The sequence below is a fragment of the Cyprinus carpio genome, chromosome B7 (assembly GCF_018340385.1).
Source record: "Cyprinus carpio isolate SPL01 chromosome B7, ASM1834038v1, whole genome shotgun sequence".
In the NCBI taxonomy this organism is placed as follows: domain Eukaryota; kingdom Metazoa; phylum Chordata; class Actinopteri; order Cypriniformes; family Cyprinidae; genus Cyprinus; species Cyprinus carpio.
The window spans coordinates 21,963,489-21,989,024 of NC_056603.1; the positions used below are offsets into that span (position 1 = coordinate 21,963,489).

Consider the following 25,536-nt stretch of genomic DNA (forward strand, 5'->3'; position numbering starts at 1 on the left):
GGTTAAGTATTCATTTTGTTCTTTTTTACAGCATGTTTTACATAGATTCTAGATGGAAGCTCCTGTATCAGTAAACAAATGTTAAATGGATTATGTGTGAAAACAAAGACATCTATGGCTATTAGGCAGCTCGATATAAGTCATATAATGTGAAAATTAAAGCAAAGGGATTCAAAACCATCATAAGAAAATGATGCAAGTAACAGATCTTAAATAGAATTATGAATATACAATACAAAAAAAAAAAAAAACTAAATAATAAGTTGTATATAGATATTATAAACTGAGAATGAGTGGCAAGGTGATAGCCAAAAATCAAAATCTTGTGTGCTACCTGTCCCACTACGTTTACGAAGTTCAGGTTTGTTGTACCATGGCTTGACAGTTTGAATGTTTACTTATTAATTTTGTTTTTCTTTCCTTATACAAAAACTTTTTACAGTACTTTTATCTCAGTGGCAGCAACATAGGACAGATCAAGACGCACTGCTAACACAGGATCTCAGGCAGTCATTGTCCAGCCCCATGTGACCTTCTGGGCTGCGTTTCCCAAAAGCACTAAAGCCTAAGTACATCGCAGACCCATTGCCACCATTAGATGGATCCGATCAGCTTAGGCTTATGATGCCTTTTGGGGAAATGCTGCCCTGATTGGTACGACCTGGATCTTTTAGCTTTTAAGCGATAACCTCAACTCCATATAAGCATTTCAGCTACAAGACAGGCAGTTTTGACTAGCTAAGGCATGGGATTCTGCAGTGTGGTCAGCACTCAGTTAGGTCCAGTCTGGTGTTTTTTTTTTAATGTAAAATGATGAGCTTATGGATGTTGGGAGTTTGATAAGCAGGCATTACAGAGCCATCTTGCTCTCAGAAGGTCAATCTGCTCTCTTGCTTGCTCAGATCCTCCTCTTCTCCTCTGGGCTCAGATTAGGGGTTCCTCTCAGCCTTTAAGAGCACACAGCAAAAAGCCTCTGTATTAGGAGCATTAGTCACAACACAAAACCATTCATCGGGCACTGCGTATTAATGGAATAAAGCGATTCATTTCTACTGAAACTCAATGGGGTAAATTGTCCACATGGAACCCGCTGTTAAACACCTGACTACAATCCTTTCAGCTAAATTTTTAATAGTTAAACAACTATGAATAATTAATCAATGCAACAATACATACAAAAATTTCAAAATGTTTAACTATTGTTTTGGCAGAAATAAATGTAATGAATCAAATTATGCAAATGTATATCTCCCTACATGTGACCTTCTGATGCTACACAGTTTTACCCCGTGTCGGTTAACACTCCTGTTGAAGTCTTGACTGAATGTATGCTATTGGGTTTTTATTATGCGTTCACCTTTTTATACAATGATGAGAAAAAAAATATGAGATGGTGAAATTTGGTTTTTGGCAGACAGAAATTATAAATATTTATATAACTTAAAATGGGTTTGGAACTGGTATGTAAAACCAACATACATAACCACTTCATAGAGAAAACACACATTTGTCTGATTTGACTTTTGAATCTCAATGAATGCTTTTGTGCGTGACAAATGAAATGAATTTATCGGTTAAAATGAGTTAAAAATTTAGTAAAAACAAGCGCACAACATGAGTCAGCGTAAAATACTATAAAAAAAAATTACCTTACCAGACTTCCTAACACTAGAGTTCATTTTCAGGTTCCCTCGATTAGACACTTCTCAAACCCCCTCTCTGCTGATACAGTTTTTTGTTTAACGCTACGTGTGAAAGAGAGAGAGAGGCATGTTAATTCTCAGGCATATACAGGGGCATGCAAATCTCTAAATTAATAAATAAATAAAAATAAAAAAAGAAAACCCAAGTGGAATTACTCACCACAATTGCTCCAGAGTGTTTGCTGCTGATGATGAGTTTAGCCAGAGCACATGCACACTGCCAATTCTGCCCACACCGTTATCCACCCAGACTGAAACAAACCAATACTATCACTACCCACAGAAGTTAACACATGCTGGCATAGCGTAACTCTAGCACTCAGAATTTTACTTTGATCTGACTGGGGCTAACCTTTTTTAATACACTGGAATAAACTAGCTGATAGTTTATTCTAAACAGTTATTTTTTCTATATGGAATGCAGAATTATGATTTAAAATAGGGCTATTACAGAGATTACCTTGCCATATTAGCGATGTGCTATTTTTTCAGTGCAGCTGCCAATGCCTCAGCTACCACTGTCCCCAATTTTTATAGCAGAAAAAGAACATACCCCATAATCCCCTTAGGAAATTGAAAAGTCAGAATGGGAAATACATATTTTAATATAGGTTTAAACATAGTATTGGAAAATACCAAAAATTAATGCCCTCTCATTATTGACCTCACCCAAGAAAACTTAAAAGACTGGTTGTAGCTTAGAGCCTTCTGCCAGCTGTTCTGCTCCCTGCGACGTCGAATGTTATTATTTCCACAGCCCTACCAAAGCAATATATATTAGCATGAGAAACATGTGTTTCTACATTGTGCAGGACAACCTGAAATGTTATTAGAATCATCAGCAAATCCACAGGCCACAAAAAAAGCACATTATATAATCTGGACCTGAACAACAATAAGCACTGCCCTCCTCAAAGACAGGAAGTTCTGCTTTGATTTTAACAACAAAGCAAAGTGTTGGCGTTGCAAGCCTCTGGTGAGGTTTGTTGTTTGAAAAGCCGTGCAGAAAATTTTGAAGTAGTAATGAAAAGTCGATTTACACAATAAAAAAATTATAACAATAAATATAAGTTATTCATAAAATGCCAGAGTTTAAAATGTTATAATTATATCTCACGCTATTTTTTGGAAGCTTTCACACGTGCATTCCCTTTTCTAGAAGTTTCCTGATCTCCTTCATCTGATATGTTATTGATGTTCCTTAAACTGAAGGATTCACCTTCTTTAAATTAATTTGCAAAACAGTTTTCAGAAAAAAAAAAATATCACTCTATAATAATAAATACCCCTAAATGAAAAATCTGTCACCATGTACTTTTCAGCACATCACTCCAAACTTGTATTACCTCCTTGGTTTTCGTGGCTGAACAATACCTGTAAGATATTTAACAGGTTTATTGGGTTCCAAACAACATTTGTACGTCATTGACTTGCATTGTATGGACAAATAAAAGAGACTTTTTCAAAATATCTTGTTCATGTTCCACAGAATTGCATACAGGTTTGGAATGACAAGATGGTTGAGTAGCTGAAAACAAGTAGATGGTGACATTTACATTTTTTTGGGTGAACAATTCCTTTCACACAACATTTCAAACAAAACTCACAATGAGTTAACCTCTCATCTTACTAAAAGGGAGTGACAAATATGTAGACATTGGAAGAAAGCTGCTCCGCGCCCACATCTCCTACTGAATTGTTGTCCCACTGGAGCCCAACAGGATTTCCGCAGGTACTTCAGCACATACGCCCAGCGCAGTACATTCCACAGGGACCAATGGTTACAGTAGGTGAGCTTCAGGTCGTGCCATCAACGTCCAACTTAGCCATGGTTCTCTTGAGCAATACTGTTGTCTTGCATTTTCATAGATACACTTAATTAGCCAAACAAAACTTGGCATGGCGTGCATGCTCTTCTTTCAACCCTCTACAGGACGAGGAATGGACCTTGAAATGTCTCTGCATTCCTTTAGACAAAGACTTCACTACCTGCTTTACCTTGCGTTCCCGACCACAGCAATAGGACAGCATTCCCAGCAAGAGATTATGGTGCCGCTGAGATAAAAGTCCTGACACAAACTGAGCTGTAATCTGGAGGTTTGGTGTCTCTGTCACATGGGATTCCACCTCCTCTACAGAACTGTCAATACAGTGTCCCAGACATCTTTGAGACAGACTTGACAACTGCCTGTACTGGGACTGAAAGAGTCTGGAGACAGCAGAACGATCGCTGTTACGATTGATGGAGAACGACATAGAGAGCAGCGAAGAAGCATTGTAAGGTGATGTGCAGAAAATTCATAGCGTTTACAGTCTGTAACAGATAGCATTTGCAGTAAATGAGAAAACCCAGACTGACATCCTGTTCTTTCAGCCCATTTCTTTGCAGCTCATATCCTGAGAACACATAACAAGAGGTTTCAAGACCTTCCAGCGCCAGCTGTCCAAGTTTTACACACTGTGTCCAATGTTCCTTCCAACCAGCAGGCCTTTTCCCAGGACTCCTTGGGACTGAGGTGACTTTTCGCTGAAAGAAATGCTGTAAGACCAGGAGGTAGACATCGGTGATCGTCTGGGGAATAACATCTTGACCACCTAGAAGCTCCTGGTGGCACTTGGTCACAATCCAGCAGAAGACTGGGATGTGGCAAAGACTTAACAACACCGTGTTACGCACTGGAGGGACTCTATGACACGTCTAGCCATAGCAGGGTCACTGTGATGTTTTCTTAACAAAGCAATCAATACCTTCCAGGAGAAAAAACCCTTCAGCAGCACTTCTTTGCGGAGATAGCGCTTCAGTGATGGGCCCACAGCCTGTGGCCCTCCTGCTAGTGGCCACCTTCATAACTCCCTTCATTAATGTACCCTGGCCCTGCAACAGATTGAAAAGCAAAACAGGTATTGGAACTTGCTTTGTGGGGCAGCAGTGGCGTTCTTCATCTGTGAAACCCTGTTTAAACTCATCGAGCCCATCAAAGGTAAAGAGGGCCAAATTAGGATGGTCTAGGATGAACTGGAAAAACCTATCCTGACCTCGATCAGGCCAGCAGCAGTGCAGGAAGAGGAGCTCTTTCAGAGACAGTTCTCTGTGCTCTGCATTCAGCTTGCGGCATGACTGAAGGGGAACAGCAGGAAAAGTATTTGTGAGCAAAGCTTCTCTTTGCCCAGAGCAAGTGCAGGTCGCTGAAGCAGCCTTGTCCCCTGTTTTTGCCACTTCCTTGTCCTGCCTCCCCAGACACTAAAAGACCGGTGTCAGCATCATTCATTAAGAGTCCCCAAGGGACCCACCACATCTTCCAGCCTAGCGTGAGAGTTTCACCAGAGCCATCCGTCACTTCAAGAAGACCGTCGGTGTAAATGTCATCCAAGGAGAAAACGTCCTGTCCCACCATAGGTGCTCCAAGGGAATGGGACTGGGCACAGCAACAGTCAAAGCTTCGTAACTCTTTGGTAGAGCAGACAATCTGGAGAAACAATGCAAATACAAGACACAATTGTACTGACAAATTTAGAGTTTGTATTTCAGAACATGTACATTTATGTTGCGCATGTAACTATGAGAAATAAAGAAAATAACGGAATCTCAAAATTATTATATTATATTCATTCATAGGGCATTATATAATTTCATAATTATGTATATTTTAATATAGTGATGACATAATTATGAGTGGCAACATAATTATGCCCATCTTTGAGCAGTTGACAGACAGTAACCACCGAAGACAAAGACATGTTAAAAGATAACCCTGTCCACACAACTGAAAAATGTATTTTCATACTGGCAGAAAGAAAGGTGATTTTCTTTATCTTCAGGGTTTTGGCCTGGTTGTCTCAGTTTGCTCTAGATATTGTAGTAAGGTCTTTGCTAAGCAGTTTCCCCTTTAAACCTCACTTGGTCTCCACACAGCTTCCGAACCTGCCACAATCCACACAAGATCACTGTCTATCCACAGGTAATGGGCATTTACTGTTTAACAAGCATAGCTGAAATATTTACATGCGCAAACTGAATTGCACTTAAGTACTAGAGGAAAACAGTTACATTTTCAGAGATATGTATGAGATATATATCACAATGTGACACATTTCATTTGGCAAATTGTTTGAACAAAAATTGTTCAGCAATTCAACTGTCAGTACCAAGGAGTAGTCATGGGGGAAAATTACGTCACGGTTAGTGATGGGGCACACTAAATTTCAGGGATTTTCATAACACAAAGAAAAAAAACTATGGATAAAGTAGTATTCAAACAAGTTACCTGTTGGTGAGGGGGTGTATACAGGTAGTTGCACTGCATCCCACAATCTTTAATGGTGAAGCAGCCAGTTGTCAGTAAAAGCATTTCAGTGCTCCGTCAATATTATCTCTGAGCTTTCTCACTAACACTGGCCTGTCAGCCAGTACGTTTAAAGTTGCAGTGTCTGGTCTGTCCTTGCCCCACCACAGCACATTCTTTCCCAAAAACACACAGCCCAGCCTTCTGCTCCTCAGGTAAGACCTGGCTCATCGCAGCCAAGAGAAGGCTGCATGCATCTTCTCCTAGTATCATACACCATGTCTAAATAGTTGCCTGACATTGGAACACAGAGGGTTTTTCTGCCACTCGTATGCTTAGGTAATCCTCCCAGACAAAGAACCTCGCAAGCCAGGAGCAGGTCCAGAAACACAGTCCAGAGGTTCGGCACTGCCTCCACCACACAGGACCGCCAGAAGCTCTGCTCGTTGTTTTAGGATCAACTGGTGAGCAGTCATTGTGGTACTCAGCCTTGTCTCAAAGCCTAACAGCCACAATCAGAACCCTGCTAAAGGGATGAGATAGTGAAGACCAATAACATCACCACTTCTTTTGTAAATGTATATTGTGGCATTTATTAGATATCAAAGAGATGGCACTGTGTACTCTAAACAGCTACATTTCCTTTGGTTATCATTCCTCCGTCTAGCTTAGTTCCCGTTATTTATTTTCCTAAATTTACATCTAGATTAGGGTGTGATGATTGTAGGCTACTTGTAGTTAAACAAGGCACATTATCAAAATTACTTTTGATAAATATACTCCGCAGTCAACAGGAAACATCATTTTAATAAACACTTACCAGACAAGGACTAAAATATCTCCTGCACGTCATTGCTCGCCCACTATGAAGGTATGATCCTACCTGGGTATCATTTCAGAACAAAAGCGTGTCATTTGAAATTTTTCGCTCATATTTCGCAAACGAAACACGATTACAAACGTCAAGTTTACTAGATATCAAGTAAACTGTGGTAAATACCCCAGAATATCAAATATAAAAAACACCACAAACACATGCTTCTCTGTCCGTACAGACCGTTTAGCCACGTTATGGGAACGATCGTCCAAGCTGAAAGTGAAAGAGGAGGCGGCTGCTGTCCGATCTTCAGGAAGTTCTTACTGTCAAATCAGTTACACATAATCCAGCCATTGTTTAAAGTTGTTACATAGAAGACAGGGGGTGTTGTGACACTCTGTTTGCACGCCAGTAAGGGTTTTTGTTTTGCACAATGTGCCAGAAACACTGAATTAGTAATATTCACACAACTATCTGCTTCAGTTTTAAAAGTTTTGAAATACTATAGGCTTTCTTATTACTTATACTGCGTTGTAAAGTTAGTGTCAAGTCCCAAAGATTGTTACTAATTACTTTTTGTCCCGTAAACCAAAGTTTCGGGAGCTTTTAAATGCGGAAGTGAATACTGTAGTTCAGTATTGTTTTAAAACGAGTTCTCTCTCGATGACTCACAAAATAATACAGGTAAATTTGGCGTCTCTCTGCTGTGAACAAGAAACATTCCTTTCAGAGTTGTAAAGAGGCATGCAGAACCACCCTTCAAACACCAGAGGGAAGTCTAACAGCATGGAAAACTTTGGGGACGATGTCCCCAAGAACAACGTGCATTTGCTGTTAAATTGCTAAGTATTTTAGAAATAATTTTAGAATTTAAAGGTTGATGGGTGCATCAGCCAATGTGTTATTAATGGAAATTAAATAAAAACAGGTCTCACGAATTGTACAATTATTTAAAGAGCCCATTACCCCTACTGGGGTAAGATGGCCCCCCTACCGGGACAAGAAATTTACCCTGGGTAAACTATTACATAATGTATAAAACTTTTGATATAATTTTATATTAATAGAAAAACACTAAATCAGCTAGTCTATTTAAATTGAGTTTTGACAGTTTAGATGAACAATTGAATAATCAATGACAGACAAGGCAGAACTCCAGTAAAAGAGATTCATTAGAAAGGTAAATGTATTCCATGTACACGTATATGTATATATAAGTATTTAAATTCACGTGCATTTTAAACAGAAGTTAGTTGAATGATTGAATGATTTCACTTATTGCATAATAATCCCATGAATTACAATAAATATTAGGGCTAAATTAAATAAGAAACACTAGTAGTAAACACTAGTAACTCATGGGAAAAAATACAGTAATGAGAGTAAATAAATATTTCATATTTATAGTTCATAGTCTTATGTTAAATTCTTATGTTCAGCTATGTATTTTTTTAGTTCTTGCAAATACTACTGTCCTGTTCACATTTCATATAATGTATTAACAATGTTAAAGAAATATTTTTCTGCCAATTTCAACAGTTTATTTAATTTTATTTGTTTGTTGTTTGTTTGATTGATTGATTGATTGATTGATTGATTGATTGATTGCTTGCTTAGTGGACTTGACGGCTTAGGGCCTTAAATAAAGCAATATATTATGATATCTTCTTATGATGAGACCCAGTAGTCAGCTGGGGAATATACACATTAATGGCGGTGTGGGCAGTGGGAGGTGCTGTGAGGGTTTGGTGTTGATCCTGTGTGGGGGCTGTTTGGCTTTGATGAGACCAGAGCTGATCAGCATGATGTCTTCATCTCTTTGTAGCTTTGTCATCCACAGTGTAAAAGACATTTGGCCAGTCTAAACAAATTTTGTTTTTTTTAGTTAAAAGAAATACAGTTACATGAATTTCTTTGAATTTCAGTTTATTTGAACTGTATCTCCATATGTTCAAATTTTAAATGCAACTTTACATCCTGTTTGCTTCCTCAATTTATGCTTTTGAATTTAATTCAAATTCAGGAACATTTTCAGTTCATTTCTGAATGGTATACACAACCCTGGTTGGCAGAATTGAGACCATGATAAACAATTCTGCACAACAGCAATGGTCATTTGCTTCCATTAAGGAGAGACAACCGAATTAACTGACTCACTCTCTTTAGTATCTCTCAATGAACTTGTCTATCATGCAGAATGTGGTGCATTTCTGGCATTGCACTGGACACAGAAGAAAACAGTCATGCAGTGGCCAGCTGACATGTGCTGACAGTGACAACACAATTAGCCAGTGACTCAGAAACAGACCAGCAGTGTGCAGACAGACACTGTAAACAGATTACCTTCAGTGTTCTACAGCTTTTTTACTCTAGTTTTTATCTCTGTTTTTTTTAGAAGTTGCACTATTGTACACCCAAAACTCTTGTAAAAAAAATAAAATAATAATAATTTAAAAAGCTTGAGCACTAGAAAAAAATATTAAGGATTTTAGCCATGAAACTGGAATTAGACGCCCTGGTCAAATCAGGCTTATTGGCATAATACTCAAAACTGTTGAAAGAAATGCAAAAATATTCTTTAATACCCAAAGGTGTGTGTCGGAGATATGTGGCTTCTCCAGTCTGTCTTTGTCTTTGATCTACATAATAAAAACGTGGGAAATAGAGTTGTTTTGTTCCTTTATTGCCTGTTGTTTTGTCATGATTGCTTTATTCTCATATTTCCTCATGTGCCATGATTAGTTTTGTCATCTTATCTGTGTAGAATATAAAGCTCTGATGAGTCCGACAATGACAGATGTAATGACAAACAGTGAGGTGTGTGTTGTCATGTTGATTTTCCACAAAGACTGTTGGGGTACAGAGAGGAGAGTTCTGACAGAAATGCTAATATCCTAATCAGAGTACCATGAATTGAACTCCCTTAGCACAATTGTTTTTGTCATATCTTGTCATTTCACATTTTGTAAAACTGTGACTTGTACACTAATTGTAAATATTGGAGTACAGGAAGAGATGCGGGATTTTTATTGTCCCCTCAGCATGATGGTGTGATCATATCATAGGCTAACGTTAGTGGGTGATACATGTGGAGTGGACGCAGACATGTGTATAGTCACACAAACAGTATTTCGTAACAACTATACATAGCTGACATTTTGCCCTAACATGTTATTATACAATAGTCTATAATTTTAAAAAAATAGAAAGGAAATGCTGTCATCATTTACTCCCCCTCATGTCATTCCAAACTTGTATGACTTCCTCTCTACTGTGAAATGTAATGCAAGATATTTTTGAATAATACTGGTAACCAAACACTTTTGTTCCCATTGGCATCCATTTGTATGGACAAAAAAAAAATAATTTACATGGAAGTTGAAACTTGAAATGGGAACTGAAACTTCAAAAACATCTTCTTTTGTGTTCCGCAGAAGAAAGAAATGATTACAAGTTTGGAACAACATGAGAGTGATTTTCTCGGCCCAATCTCGTCTTTTTGAGCTGGCTCAACAATAATCAATTGCTTGGGAATCAGAATACACTGGTCATGCTCAATGTTTTTGATTCACTAAAAAGAACCAGTTTGTACAAAGTCATTTGTTCGGGGAATCAGACAACACTAGTCGTTGCTATATATGTTTTTAACTCACTGAAAAGAAAAAAAAAAGAAAAACTGGTTGATAAGAGTAATTTGTTCAGGTATTAGACTACACTGGTCACACTATGTTTTGGATTAATTAAAAAGAACAAGTGGTACAGGACACACTGGTAGGCTACACATGTAATGTCTCTGACAGGTTTACGAAGTACTCTAATTACAAAGATGCATTTAATAACTTCATTTGAAGGTTCTGTATTTCTAGCTTAACTTTCATTAAGGATCCTCATTTTACCACATGCAGACATGTTGGTGACTTCACTTGTCAGAGTGGTTACGGCTGCTTGGAAGGGTCTCCAGCACACCAGGGAATTTTAGGGGATAAGGGGGGTACCATACCACCTTTACCCCAGAGAACATGAAATTAATATCCACTTTTCACAAGTCTAAAATAGCCCTCATGCATTCTGTATAGATTATCTTTAAAGCTAGAGCCTGGTCTCTGCACTCAAAGTGTTGGACTGTGTTCTCCCGGCTTGGAATAGGGCTATTTTACATTATTAAAGAAGAGGTCTGCTGCACATCTCTTTCATCCCATAAAAACAGCCATAAATTTGTATTTCTGTCTGGCACACCTTCATGACAACACAATTTATATGACATCTGGTTTCATAAAAACCATCAGTTAAGATACGCAGTCTCATTCAAACTAGTTTGTTCTTCTGTTTGATCAGACTTCAGCTGCGTTCAGCCTAACAACACTTCATCACACATGCATCGCAGGACATTGTCAGTTTGCACTTTTTTCTGAAATAGCACATCAAAGAAATAGGTGAGTTGACACTGTTTGAGAGTCTGATGTAAAACTCTGTCAGCACAGCGGTGGACAATGGCTTCAAACAGGACCGGGGAGGCAAGCCGGTAAGCGATGTCCCTAATTGAGTCGAGTCTTGGAGAAATTGGAAGCCAATTAGTGCAGAGCTTAGAGAGACATGCTCTGTCAAAAAGAAAGAGATCAAATGTCTTTCAGAGAGGGAGAATGGAACAGAAGAAGTGCCAGCGCGCGTGTTGCAGCGCATCTGCGACCGCAGTCGCAGGCACGCGCCTTTATCTGTGTTTGTGAGGTTGCTTTGTATTGAGTTTTAATTGACACAAAGATTAAAGCTCACTTCTCGGGAGTTTTCAGCGGACGGCTAAAAAGAGAGAGTGAGGGAGTGAGCGATAGTAGTTAGAGGAGGAGTGTGGGGCGTTGTGTGCGTCGTTGAAGGTTAGCTCTGGCTCCCGCTGCGTGAGCACTGCCTGAGATGGGCTACTTGTTGGACATTCATTATCAAACCCTGTTTGGTCCTTTCATCTGCTGCTCTGCAGAGCCCTCCTCGCAAACTACAGAGGCACCTTGCAGCTTGACATCTTTCCATTCACTCTGTACCTTAAACAGCATGCTGCCACATCAAAGCAGACACAAGCGCTTTGATGTTGCAAAAAAAATAAAGAGCCCCAATGATCTACTCAAAACCAGTGGAACTTTTTTGTGCCTCTCTCTCCCATACACACACTCGCACACTATCTCTCTCTCTTTCTCATTTTGCCTCTGAGTTTGAGGAAGATAACCAGGGCTAACTATGATAGCAAACAAGCCCGTTTACACCTTTGAATAAGTGTGAACAGCGTGTATGCATGGAATTAACATATCAAGGGCTATATGTAATGTCAGATGCAGATAAGCAGAATAATTGGAATGTAATTCAATTAGACTCACACTGTGAAAATGTCATGCGCCCAACCTAACTACAGCATCCCGACTATGAACTGTGTCATGGTAAAATGGCAAAAAGTGGGAATTCCACAATGTTTGTGTATGGCAGAAATAAAGGCCGTATCCTATTTTCTGTGTGAATTTTTTTGGAACTTCTGATATGTCATATAGCCGCTATACCATAAGAATGGAAGAACAAAATGCTGTAAACGGTTAAACTATTTGTGTTTATGATTTTATTAATATATAATATTATAAATAAGTTTGCAACCATCAGATGTTTTTGTACAATTAAAATAGTTGGCCGCAGGTGACAGCCCTACACATTCAAGTTAAAAATAGCTGTGCCCCGCTCTTACTTTGCAAATAAGGTGGAGCATTTCTCATGTATGTTTTCTGAAAAACCTTTGCACCTCAAAATAAGAAAATACACACCAGCATTTTTTGAATATGTTAAATGAAGCCTCCCCTTCCAGTGCAGTGTGAGCATGTTAATACCCAATACCCCAAAGAGGAAATACACTGTACTGCAGCGGATTTAATTAAATGAATCATTGGAAAAAATCTGTATTTCTTATTTACTTCTCTAGGAGCCTGACCACAGAAATTCAACACACTTTTGAAAGTAAAAATGCTAATTTCTTCTGTTAATTTTTACAAAAAAAACAAAAACAAAAAAACACACAAACATGTGCACATATGTCATGTAAAAATGTACACATCAGGGAATACCAATTCAAGTGGACTCATGCAGCAGTTAAGGCTGAAAAAGTGCAAGTCAACACTATCTTGCTTATCTCAGACTGATAAGAGCAGGTGACTTGGGAGGAAACACTGAAGTTACAAAGTGAACGATGTGGCTCTATAGAGGGATCACAGGAGGAAACACTCAAGACTAAGATATGCAAAGTGACTCATAAAAGATCCTGCAGACTTTTGAGAAAGTAAGTGGCATGAGAATGACAGAAGAAACAAAAGGGCAGATGAAACATAATCTGAACAGGGGGGTTCATTTAAATCCAATAAACTGAGTTGAGAGTTTTTGTATGAATGTCCAGATCTGATCTATTGGGGGCACTTGCTCGTGTCCCAGTATTCGTAACTCATTGGATCAAGCCAAACGAAAAAAAAAGGGCTTAATATCACTAAAGGCGTGGTTACGCTGTGACAGTGGAGTTTAATTCTTATAGGAAGACTAGGAGTATGGTTTCAGCAAAGTAACTAATCTATTAATGGACATCCATGTCATTTTGTTCTCTTATCAGTCTTAATTTACCATTTAAATGCTATAATTTACAGGGGTCTTGTAAAAAATAGCCCGGAAGCATTTTCTCTTTCTAACCCCCTCTCTCTCCTTCTGAATAAATTCACTACAGTTCATTAGCCTTGGGTTCCTGGCTTTAAAAATGTCTCTATGTTTCCACACACCCTCACATTCCAGTCACACTACACCCTGAGCCGATGTGGAGATAGTTATGATGGAGCAATCCATCCGAAAACAATATTACAAATAGTTGGAGATCATTATCTGAATATGTTTCTCTGATGTATTTCTGGAGAGTTAGAAATCAGCATTAAACATGCATGATTTTTTTAAATTAAATTAAATGATTTATGTTAACTAAGTAAGTGCATTCTCCAGTTGTATCAAAGTGTTTCACAGCACCGCAATCGTCAGATAGAGAGACAGTCCAGTGTTATTTTAGAGTACTAGTTATATACTATTATAGTATATAATTTTTTTTTTATTTTTTAATTTTTTCTTTTATTCAATTTTTCTATTATTTAGTTAGTTTTAGTACTTTAACTTATTTCAATTAGTTGCCAAGGCAAGGTTTTTTTTTTTTTTTAAGTTCAAGTTCGTCATATATATATGTATATATTGATTTCAGTTTTTGTTTTTAGCAACAATTTTTAACCTATCACACTGGTCTCAATCACCAACAACACTGGTCAAAGCCATATTTGGAAGGTATCTCCCATTAAATCGTAATAATAAAAATTAAAACCAAATAACACTAATCATCACTGTTTTAACTTTTCATTCATCACTACTTGTTTTTGTTTATGTAATATAATTTATTTGAAAATGTTAAAATATTTAAATTCAATTTAAATTGATAAAATAAAATGTATTCACAGACATACAAAGACTTCTATTGCAATGTTGGTACTCATAGGCCTTTGCAGCCATTCCATTCACACCTTCCATTTACCATTTCCCTCTCAGCCGTCAAACATGGGACGCTCGTGATTACAATGGGAGGCTCTTAATCCTCAATGACCTGTTATCTCATCATACCCTTAACCCTTGCTGTCGAGCAAGATGTCAACAGGGCACCAAGACCTTGAGATGACTACAAACAAACCTCAAAGACAGATAGAGGGAAGTGAACTTTAGCACCTTGCCAGCGTCTCGCCTAATTCCAATGAACTTGACAGTTAAGTAAAGTGCTTTATTTTTCGCCCATCTTCTCATACATAAAAAAAGGGCCTGCCACACCAATTAGCTTTAAGTCACATTTTTTTCTCCTCTCTCTTTTCTTTTCATGCTTTTCAAGCCTGCAGAAAGCGCGATATTCCAATCATTTGCATTATCCAGAGTAATATCTGCTTTGAAGTTTGTGAGATACTGTAGAGAAAAAAGGGCTCCGCTTCATCCCGCAGAAAAAAAAAAAAAACGTTCAACAGCCTCTAACTACTTCTGGAACAGCTGTACATTATTCATTGGATTTGCGTTTCGGCCCTTTTTTGCGTCCTGTATGGGTCAGGTAATAGTGTAGCGCGTAGTGCCGCGTCTTCCCCACATCCTCTGTGTTTAGAATCTCCTCTCAAACAGAAGCTAGCACCCTACTGGGCCAATCCGCACTTCAAAGCACTTTGTTCCTATCTACAGGAGACAAAGCACACTCACACAAATATGAAAGCAGGCTCCCTCACTCACGCTCAAAGGGCACTAGCATCATTAGATGGCGTGGCTCGCTTGCTTGTCCTGTTTGTTTTTGCTGACACAGAGATATGGCTCTTTCATACATTACAGTCCCCACCATCCTCACCACAACACAAATCCAACACCCAGTGTGAACCTGGTGTCACTTTTTACACTCTTGTGGAATATATTTTTGAATTGAGGAGGAAAAACATCCTAGGAGAAAGGAAAGTAGGCATGCTATAGAAAGAGTTCAAATGTTAGCACATGGCGCTAGCAATGCTAAAAGATTTGATTCCCAGGGAATATGCATGCTGATACACAAATTTACGGTTTGAATGCACTGTTACATTTGATACATTAAATGTTAGCTTCTTGTGTAGACAATACTTGGATATCAAAATTTCTGTGTTCTGTATAGCATTCGCTTTCTTAAATAAATTTAAGACTGTACAAGCACAGTACAGTAGTTGGTGTATTCTCATAGTGTTGCTCACTTACAGCAAATTTTGATCTATCACAAATTAAATTATGTAATCTACCTTTCTAAAGTTTGCATTCTTTTGAAATAAATTTCTTACTTTTATTTAGCTAGAATGGATTAAAATGATCAAACTTGACTGTAATAATTTGTTTCAAATGCTGTTCTTTTGAGGAACATTTTCGATTTCTTCAAATCTTTCAATTTTTTTTTTTTAATACAAAATCATTTTTTAATTTATATTTTTTTTCAGAAATTTATTAGGAGGAAAAATTTTTTTAAAATTGGTTAGTAATGTTTGTTTATTGAGAATCAGTTTATGTTTTTAATTAATATCGCTGATGAAAAATTAGCTTGGCCATCAAAAGAATAAATTACATTTTTGAAATATAATTCAAACAGAAAACACTTATTTAAACTTTCATTTAACAATAATGCCATACTTGCAGGATTTTTTGTTCTTGGTGATCATAAGAAATTTTTCCAGAAACAAACAAATCTTACCGACTCCTCTCCAAATGGTAGTCTGTGTGGAGACTGAGTATGTGTTAGTATATCTAGCTGTAACTTAAAACTTACAGGACTTCATTACTTTTCTTGGCCATGTGTTAGACTGCAACTGTGTGGAACATTTGAAGCAAGACATGCAAACAACATATATTAACAAAGGCCATGCGAAAGTACTCTACTCACAGGAGAAACAGATCTCTGCATGCAGCCATGATGAGTGTACATGCAAGCAAAGAAATCATCAGAACATTCTCAAAAAAACCAACGTTTAAAAGAAATCACAGCCACCCAGTCAGTAAGAAAACAGTTTCAGCTTTTAATGAAAGGTTTTTCTCTTGGCACAGGTTTGCTATTAAATAAATAAAGCAATTATTTCCATCCATCTATATAAACTAAACAAAAAAAAGCATGAAAAATGATTAGGAAAAGTCACAAATGATCTGGACTAGGGTTTTCGGGTTGTGGCATGAAATGCTACCACATCGTGTTTTTTTATGTACAAGCACCTCCATGAATCATTTGCTGGTGAGCCTGAGTGTGTTTGTCCTACACACTCACGTCAATCACACTAAACAAAAGCACAATAGAAAATCAAGAAATGTTGTAAAGTACAAATGGCACTATACAAAATAGCCCTTCATCCAGACCAAATAGCGCAGATTCCAACTAACATGCTGTTATCACCACAGCTGGTCCGCGCATGATGTTTTTTTTTTTATTTACAACCCTCAGGCAGGTTGACCTAAAAAAAAACCTATCAAACATCTAAACAATTTTAGTGTGATGATTCGTTAAAGGATAAACAAGAACACCGTGGGACAATAACAAAATAACCAAATGAATCTACTGTGCATTTTGATGTTTTGCACAGTGAGGCATGTTTACACATTTTCAGTTTCTCATGATGCTATATATTGTTTCGTTTTTTTTTGTGTTTTTTATCAGCATGTATGTTTAAGAAATGGTCAGAATCAATTTAAAATGGCAACATCTCACCATAAAACAGAGAAAGAATGAGAGGGAGAGCTAAGCTCCATCACCACATTCATGTCCCCCTGCCACTCAGCTAAAACTGAGTGAAAGGTCGAATGACACTAACTTACTAGCTGTTGAATGTAGGACCACCCTGAAGCTGCAAGTGGGTTTTTCCCAGAGTTTAGTGTAGTTGTGATTGCTCTCACATTTTCCATGGCCCGTCCTCCTGAGCAGCAAGAGTCAGCCGACAATCTCTCTCTAAACATATCAGCCAGTCGAACAGGTTCTAAGCAAACAGAATCAAACTCATCTCATCACTGACAAAATTCTCGATTTAACCGCTTGTCCAACACTGGGGCCCAAAATTGCAAGTACAGTACGTGCCGAGTTTTTATAACTTCAATACAAGTTTTTTTTTCTGTGTATAAAAATCATCAAAAAGAGAGATGAGAATAATTATATTGCTGAGTTTTGAACGAAGGCTGTTTGTGTTTCCTAATCTTCGCATAGTGCTGGTTTCAGATGCACATGCACTCATTAACTCTCTGTCAGTTGGGTATTGGTGAGGTTATGGGAGGACTGGAGACCTTCTAGGCGCGCGATACTGTCACGCCTGCCCCTGAGGAATGATGGCAGCGGCCACTACAACACTCACTCACTCCCTCTAGGTGACTTTGGATACATCGAGCCTAAAATAGATTCATAATGGACTCCTGTTAAATGCAGTTTTAAACTGCTGCATGGGAAAGATGAACTCTATAAACCAGGACTTGTTTTCCCTCGCTACCTAACTCACTTCTGCCCAACCGAACACGAACTAAAGGCACAACATACTGTCTAAAAGCTCCTAATTCTAGTGTCTGCGTAACATATCTGTGAATTCTGAACGGAATTAAAAACCTCTAAATGGTGATGTCTGTTCCAAAAAAAAAAAAAACGAAAACAACAAAAAAAAACTGCAGGGCCAGTGGTAGAACAGCTTTCCCTTCAAAACCAATAACCTTGTCGGTGTCAAATGCATGGACTCAAACGTGAAATGACCCCTGAGAAATAAAAATACTTTTTTCCTTTGCAGCACAGATTCCTTTACACTTTACCACTTGAATTGGCTGACACTGCTAAGAATGGAAAAGTTGAAAACACAACTAAGCAATGCAAACTATACAATAATACCATTTATTATTAATTCAATGTTTTCCAATCATGTGATTAGAACCCATTGTGACTTTGCCATAAACCTGACAGGAAGAATGTTTTCAAATAAATTATTTTTTTAAACAAGCGTCAAAACAATTCTTCTACAGGTCATCCGAAGATTTATTGGTAAGATTGTCATAGTGGTGTGGATCCAACATACGTACCCTATAAACTATGATTCCCTAGTGGTGCTAGAATGCATTAGCCTTAAAGTTCCAGGGAACGGAAAACAAACACCACAGAAAACAAAAAAAAAAAAAAACACCTATGAAATAGAACCTGTTTCAGTATAAAGCTTACAATGGAGAAAAAATATGTAAATCAATACATCGTTGACATGAACTGCAGATTGGGGGCATATTACAACAGACAGACGAAATAAAACCTAAAATATGAATCAAACTTGTCCAATACTAAACGAGTAATCATAATAATACTATATGTAGCAGCTGATTAGGATTCTCGTGTTTTCTTCATGTAGATGTGAGAGTTTAGTTTCTCACACTGTCCTTCAACAAAGTCCTTTGTTTAATGGTTTGCAAGTGTCTTTACTGGCTCTTTTTAATGTATATGTGTCGCTGTATTGCAATGTTTTTAAAGTGGTTGAGTCAGATCTTTTGTTTTTGGAGAGAGAAGCTCTTCATAGATAAAGTGGTACTCACAATGCAATGGCATCAGAAAGTGCTTTTCAAGTGGTCTTCAGTGGAAAAAAGAAAACAAAAAAGGATAGTGTAAAAAGACACCTTAGGCCACACAGATGTGCAGATTGTGTGCACACATGCACCGACAAAATGTAAGTTACAAAACCAAGGAATTTTTTATTCCTTCTAAAAGTGGTTTGACAACTCAAAATTCTTCATTTAATAGGGCTGACCACCTTTTCAACCAAATAGACCAATCAGATAAGAATGAGAGAGGTCAATGAAAAACAAGGAGGCAGCAGTGATAGAGAGAAAAACATACGAGAAAAGGGAAGATGAGCCCTTACGTAGTAAGGTATACCTCTCGCTGCTGCCAAAGACAGGACTGAATACATCAGCAACACATTCCAAACTGCCCACACAACCGCTCTCTCTCTCACACAAACACACACACACACAGACACACACACACACTTTCTATATACAATACGACATACTTCCTGCCACTTGTGGGCATGAACATTATGCTTTTGGGGTCCTTCCTGCTCCTCAATTTGGCCATGCAAGAATATGTAAGAATCATTCCATTGTTTCGTTCCTCTTTGTTATTCCTATTTAGATCCTTTATGTTAGCCCATCTGTGTTTTACTCTTCAGGACTGAATAAAGTTATGGGGTAGTGATTATGATTTTCATGATGATGATGATGCTCATGTCCGCTGGACCACCTGAGCTAGTCCCTCCTTCATATAGCACCAGACTGGGCAGATCCCTCACATGCTCTTTCTCCACGACTGGGCCAGACGTCACGGTCGGCCCAAGAGCCCGATAGTGCAGGCCTTCTTTAGGCCTCTGCTTGTGTCGTCGGGTACGGGCCTGAGCTTTGGTGTGGAGGGGTCTGGTTGGGGACCCCGCTGGGGGAGGGGGCGCTCCTCTTCTTATCACCCACGACCGGCAGAGGCCTGTGTTGGTGGCGTGCGGTGCGTTTTCGGGGAACGGAGTGCGTGTGTGTGCCGGGAGAGGATGGCAGGAGGGTCTGTGGAGATGGTCTGTGAGCGCCGATGGTGAGCAGAGTACGCCTGCCCATTCTCTGGTTCCTGAGAACGTGAACGTGTCTGATTGGATGAACGTGTGGTATGGTTGGGTTTTGCTGGTTCTGCGGCAGGAGCTGCTAGAGGAAGCACAAAATAATTTGTTTTTAAGGGTTTATTATAATAGTGTTTATTACTATATAAATACTTGTGCCTTTAACCAAAAAAACCAACAACAACAAAATAAACAACATTGTTTGAGGGATAAATCTTCTAAACAAAATTAAGATAATTTTTGATGACATCCGTGAGCTTCCTGACCCTCCCATAGACAGCAACACAACTACCACATTTCAAGGCCCAGAAAAGTAGTAAGGACATTGGTTAAAATAGTCCATGGTGACATCATTGGTTTTCAATCGTATTTTAATAGGAAGCCTACAGTAATACTGTTTGGGGGCCAAAGACACAAAAATAATGACTTTCTTCAATCCATTTCTTCCTTCCGCTTCCATGTCAGTCTTCAATGCATTGTTCCTGAAAGAACTGATGCTTGGGTGTATTCCCTCTGCTTGCAAAGCAAGCTGCAGCACATGCCGGTTCTGCATCAATAAAGTTATGTATAGTTGGTGTTCCTTGTGTGTGCACAAAAAGATCTCCTGTTAGCTTCATAAAATTACGGTTGGAATCCCATGGATGTCACATAGACCTAAAATTTTTTTGAGTGGCCGTACTACCTTTCTGGGCCTTGAATTTGGTACTTGCTTTGCGATCTATGGGAGGGTCCAGAAAGCTCTTCGTATTTGATCAAAAAAGTCTTAATCGGATAGTCGGAAGATGAACGAAGGTCTCATGGTTTTGGAATGACACGAGGGTGGAGGTATTAAGTGGACAGAATTTGTGCAGTTGTGGGTTAAAACACCCTTCTTTAAAATTGTCCAGAGTCCATTTTATGATCTCTTGTAAAGTATATGATATGGTGCAGAGTGCATGCTTAGCATAAGTGGGGTCATAACTAGAAATACAGACTTATCAAGTGGTCCAAAACATTTTTGTATGACTCGGAACACTTAAATTTCACATTGCGAGTTCAATGGGCATTTTTATAAATTGGGGGATTTATACTTTTCTGTTTTATTCGTGCAGTTTTTTTTTAAAGAAACAAATTAATCAGTCATATGTATAAAACCTGCAGAAATGTGTAAATATACTTTTATTGTATGAACAATTCATTGCAGTTTGTAAAACCAAGATATAATGTTATACACTTTAAAATGTTAAAAATTTTCTCTGCAGAAATTAACAATTACTGATTCATAACTTCTGTCTTATGAAAAAGAAAAACACTTTATCTTCTTCTATCTTCCAGAAAGGTGCCTACTGATGCATAAGACCACATCCACTGGTTTTTGGGGCACCGATTGGTTGAATAGGCTGGATCACGACACGACCGATTTAATCACCAGGTGTGGGACCAATGAGAACACTCTCTGTTGGCTCCGTCTTTACTTTTTTGTAAGTAAGATTGTACCTTTTGTCCAAAGCGGGATGTGCAGTTTGTCAATGCCAGGCCCAGGGTCCAATGTAATGGTTTTCTTTGTATTCTTCTCCTCCAAGGTTCCATCATCCCACACATTGCCACAGCTGGCGAATCGTTTCTTGCTGGGTTGGGGGATCAGCAGGGTAAAGCCTAATTAAAACAATCAGCATATATTCATGACTGCAAGTACATTGCGCTGAGATTGGTGAAACACAAAGCGGGGGCTTGAACCACTCATTGGTCCCATTATACATGTTTAATTGCTTTAAAAAGATTCTGTGACAATGTTCCCCCGCCCAAGTTTTATATATTGTAACTTTTGTAATTCTAACATTAACAGACACTAATGTGGAAAAACTACTGATTTACATAGGATGTTGTCTGTTTTATGCATCTTAATTTCATACGTACCGAAGAAAAGGCTCTTGACTTTTGCCCCCTCCCTCCTGAAGTCTTGGATTCCTCCGATGCACTTTTCCCTACCTCCCTTATGGCGTTGGTATGGGCAGTGGTCTGTTGGAGACCAGAGTGAGTGAGAAAGATAGAGAGAGAGAGAAAGGAGAGAGAGAGAGAGAGAAGAGAGAGGTCTTTAATTCAAAGAGAAACGACCGGTGTTGAGAGGGGGGGGGTTGCACAGCGCAATCACACACACACCGATATATACTGAAGCGCAGCGTTAAAAGAGACAACCCAAATAAACAGAAAGAACCTGCTTTCCCTGCTTTCTATTTACTTTGAAGGTTCAGACAAGAAGAAAAAACAACCATGGCTTAATGTTAGTCTATGTTGAACCCAATGCAGGCCTCATATAAATCAAAAAACACAACACACTTGTGAATTTGCCATGAGACAGCTTCATGTTCAAAGGCTCTTCTCTTTCAAAGACCGGAAGTGCTAATAAATAGCTCAAATGACAGCACTAAAACCACCAGAAAAAACTTCTTTTTCTTCAGAGTACTTTCTTCTGGTTCTCCCTTCCCATTGTTTTTTTTACACACAGTTAGAAGAAAGTGCGATAAAACCCAGTAACATCAGCAGGTTAGAAAGTTGTGGCTAAAGGTGCGATTATTTATTGCATTTTTCTATAACTTTAGCAGAAGACTATCCTGAACAAAGAGGGGATAAGATAGCACTTTCCCAAAATGGAATCCAAAAGCTCAGAGCTGCAGAGGTTTGGGTTTTTTCTTTCTCTCATCTTCTTCTGCCTTTGAGCTGTTATGAAACTCATTTTCTTACAAGAGATGCAATGGACACGATAAGACAGGGGAAGGAGGAGGGCAACAGTATAGGAGACAGCTAATAACAAGAACTTAGAACTGTTCTCCAGAAAATTCTGTAATCTTCTACTACTTGCCCTCATTTCCTGGTTTGGTATGTTTTTCATCTTTTATAAGGGAACACAAAATAATGGTATTTATAACAAAATGGTCAGGATTTACTTGTTCTAATGAAAGTGAGACAAGGTCCAAGTAAAAAAAAAAAAATACAATTACATGTCACCTCTATACATTATAGTTTGACCATCACACAACTCTCTTGTCATATTGAGCTGCTTTTTAATGTATTTTTGATCAAGATTTGATTGATCCAGTTACCCAGTCATTATAAGTGTTTTGAGAACAGATCAGCAGATCGAGTCACCAGTCTGTTAAACCTCCCCTCTTTGTGGTCCCTGTACGCCATACAAGTCATACAGGTATTGACCAACAATGAGCGGTTAAAAAAATAAATGTTTACAAACATTTTTTTTTGCCCATTTTTTTTTGAGTGAACTCTCACCCTGATACTCCCTCAACACATTTTTCTGTTGTTCTGAGCAAACTCGCTCTATGTACCTGTGTTTTGGTCTTGTTCCGTTTTCCTCCATTTTCTTCTGTCTTGGATCCCGTGGAGAGCAACAGAGAGCTCAACCCCTGATGGTCTTACTGCTGCTTCTTGGGGAGATGATTCACAGACGGTTCCACCCCTTCATATAAGTGGTGGTGCAGTAGACTGGTGATGGTCCTGACAACATGTGGGGAGATAGATATGTGAAAACTAACATGAAATTATTCTTTTCCTGTCACCTGACACAATACGTTCCCTTTTAAATTATTCTGTGCAATCCTGTACGTGAGATATGATAAGATTATAATATCTATGCTTATTTCCCCATAATGCAACCCCAATCCACAGTCGTGTCGCATAATAACTTGGTTAATCAGAGTCTTCCCTTAAAGCCTCGGGGAGGGAAGCTAGGATTTGCTAATCAAAGCAGTGGGAGAGCACGATTTGTGGCACCAACATGAAAACATGCTAGACATGCGGAGGGGCTAAATTTAACAGTGTGAAATGACCATTGGTAAAATGCCGAGCACCTATTAAGCTGATAAAAACACTCACTGTGTGGTCCGGGGAGGCCCGAAGGAGAAAAGCACATTTAAGTAGTGTGTCCTGTTAGTGTTAACCTCTGTTTGGCTGTCCCCTCAATGCACAGATTCCTCAGTCTTAGTTACCTCTCTAGTGCACCTTGCGATTGTTATCGAAGTCATAGAGGGTGAAAGTCCCCTCCTGCCTAGTTTATCTTCTTCAACCTGATTACAGCCCACGGTGATCCAACTCCCTGAATTAATAAACACACCAGCCAATTAATTAATCACTTTTTCAAGCACCACACTCAATTTTCAAAAAAAATACGGGGGCATAAATTTTGGGGTTGCCATGATTTTGTGGATTTAGAAAAAAAAATAAGTCCACTGAATGCTTAACAAAAAGAGCTCGCAATTCGTTTATTATCTAAAATGACATGTAAACAGTGAAGATCTTATATTAAAAATACTCCTTTATCTTTTTTTCATACATTTTTAAAGATGGAATTTTGTTTTTCTTGTGTGATAGCAACTAGCTGACATTTCCAGCAGCCCATTGTGTCAAATTATCCTTTAGAAATCATTCTCCACCGAAAAAAGAAATCAAAGAAACATTGTTATTTGGTGCTCAAGTAACATTTCTGAACATTATCAAATTGAACGATCTTGTGTCCTTCAATAATTTTTCTGGAAACCTATGATCCCCATATTTTTTTTGTTTTGAATCCTTTGATTTAAATAGAACATTTCAATAGAATCATAATGGATTTGAAACAGAAATCTTTTTGTATCATTATTTCTTTAGTGTGACTTATATCAATTTACTTTTAATATAATGCCTTAAAATCTAGCATAATAAACATATTTAGTTCTTAAAAAAGAGCCAACAAAAATAATTTTTGTTTGTTTTATACTGAACCTCAAACGGTACTTGTTTTTGTGTGGGGGCCAGAAAAGACATTGCGCAGAGCCCCTTCATGTGTCCTGCATTCTCTCTGCCCCTCACTACAGGCTGTCCGGTCCTTCTTCATGGGGCAGGTTCCACTGCAGGGGTGGCACACCATTTCCGATAATGGTAAGGAAAAACCATCAAATGCTTTAAACAAATGTAAGCAATGTCATACTTAAGAAATGTTTATTGGTATTTTAGTTTTTTTTTTATTTTTATTTTTTGTCCTTCATCTCATGTAACTTGTAACCTCATTCCTTACACATTTTTCAGATGTGTTATTCATTGTCTTCTATATATTGGTAATTTTTTTTTAATGAGGAAACAATTGAGATGGCAAGAGCTTTATGGGCATATATAGGAACTAACAAATAGACAAAAGGACCACGAAGGGAACAGAGTTAAAGGAGTAATGCCTAGGAAGCACCTCAGCTATTTCTGAATGTAATCCCTGTCATCTCTTCTATTGCAGTCATATTTAGACACTGAAGACACTTCATAAAGTCTGCATAGAATGGGATATCAACCTTCAGGCAAAATTTTCAGCCACACCCCTGAATAATTCATCTCAGAAGTACATGTTCCTCACAACAACACTTTTGTTTAGGAGTCCTTGGAAAGCAAATCGGAATTGGACGCTATGTGCAACAACACATATCTCCATGTTCCAACAGCACAATTTCATCATGACACATTTTTTTAGTGCATGGTGGCAAGCACTTTCATCCATAATTGATTGGTTCGTAAGCCTGTGTCTACAGGCCTTGTTCACACTA

At 38.3% G+C, this 25,536-nt stretch overlaps 2 pseudogenes; both read right to left on the reverse strand.

Annotated features, from left to right (window-relative positions):
• Positions 1-3,324: 3,324 nt before the first annotated feature.
• LOC122137825 lies at positions 3,325-6,481 on the reverse strand (annotated as a pseudogene).
• Positions 6,482-19,538: 13,057 nt separating this feature from the next.
• Positions 19,539-25,536, reverse strand: part of LOC122137826 — a 28,009-nt pseudogene continuing 22,011 nt past the window's right edge.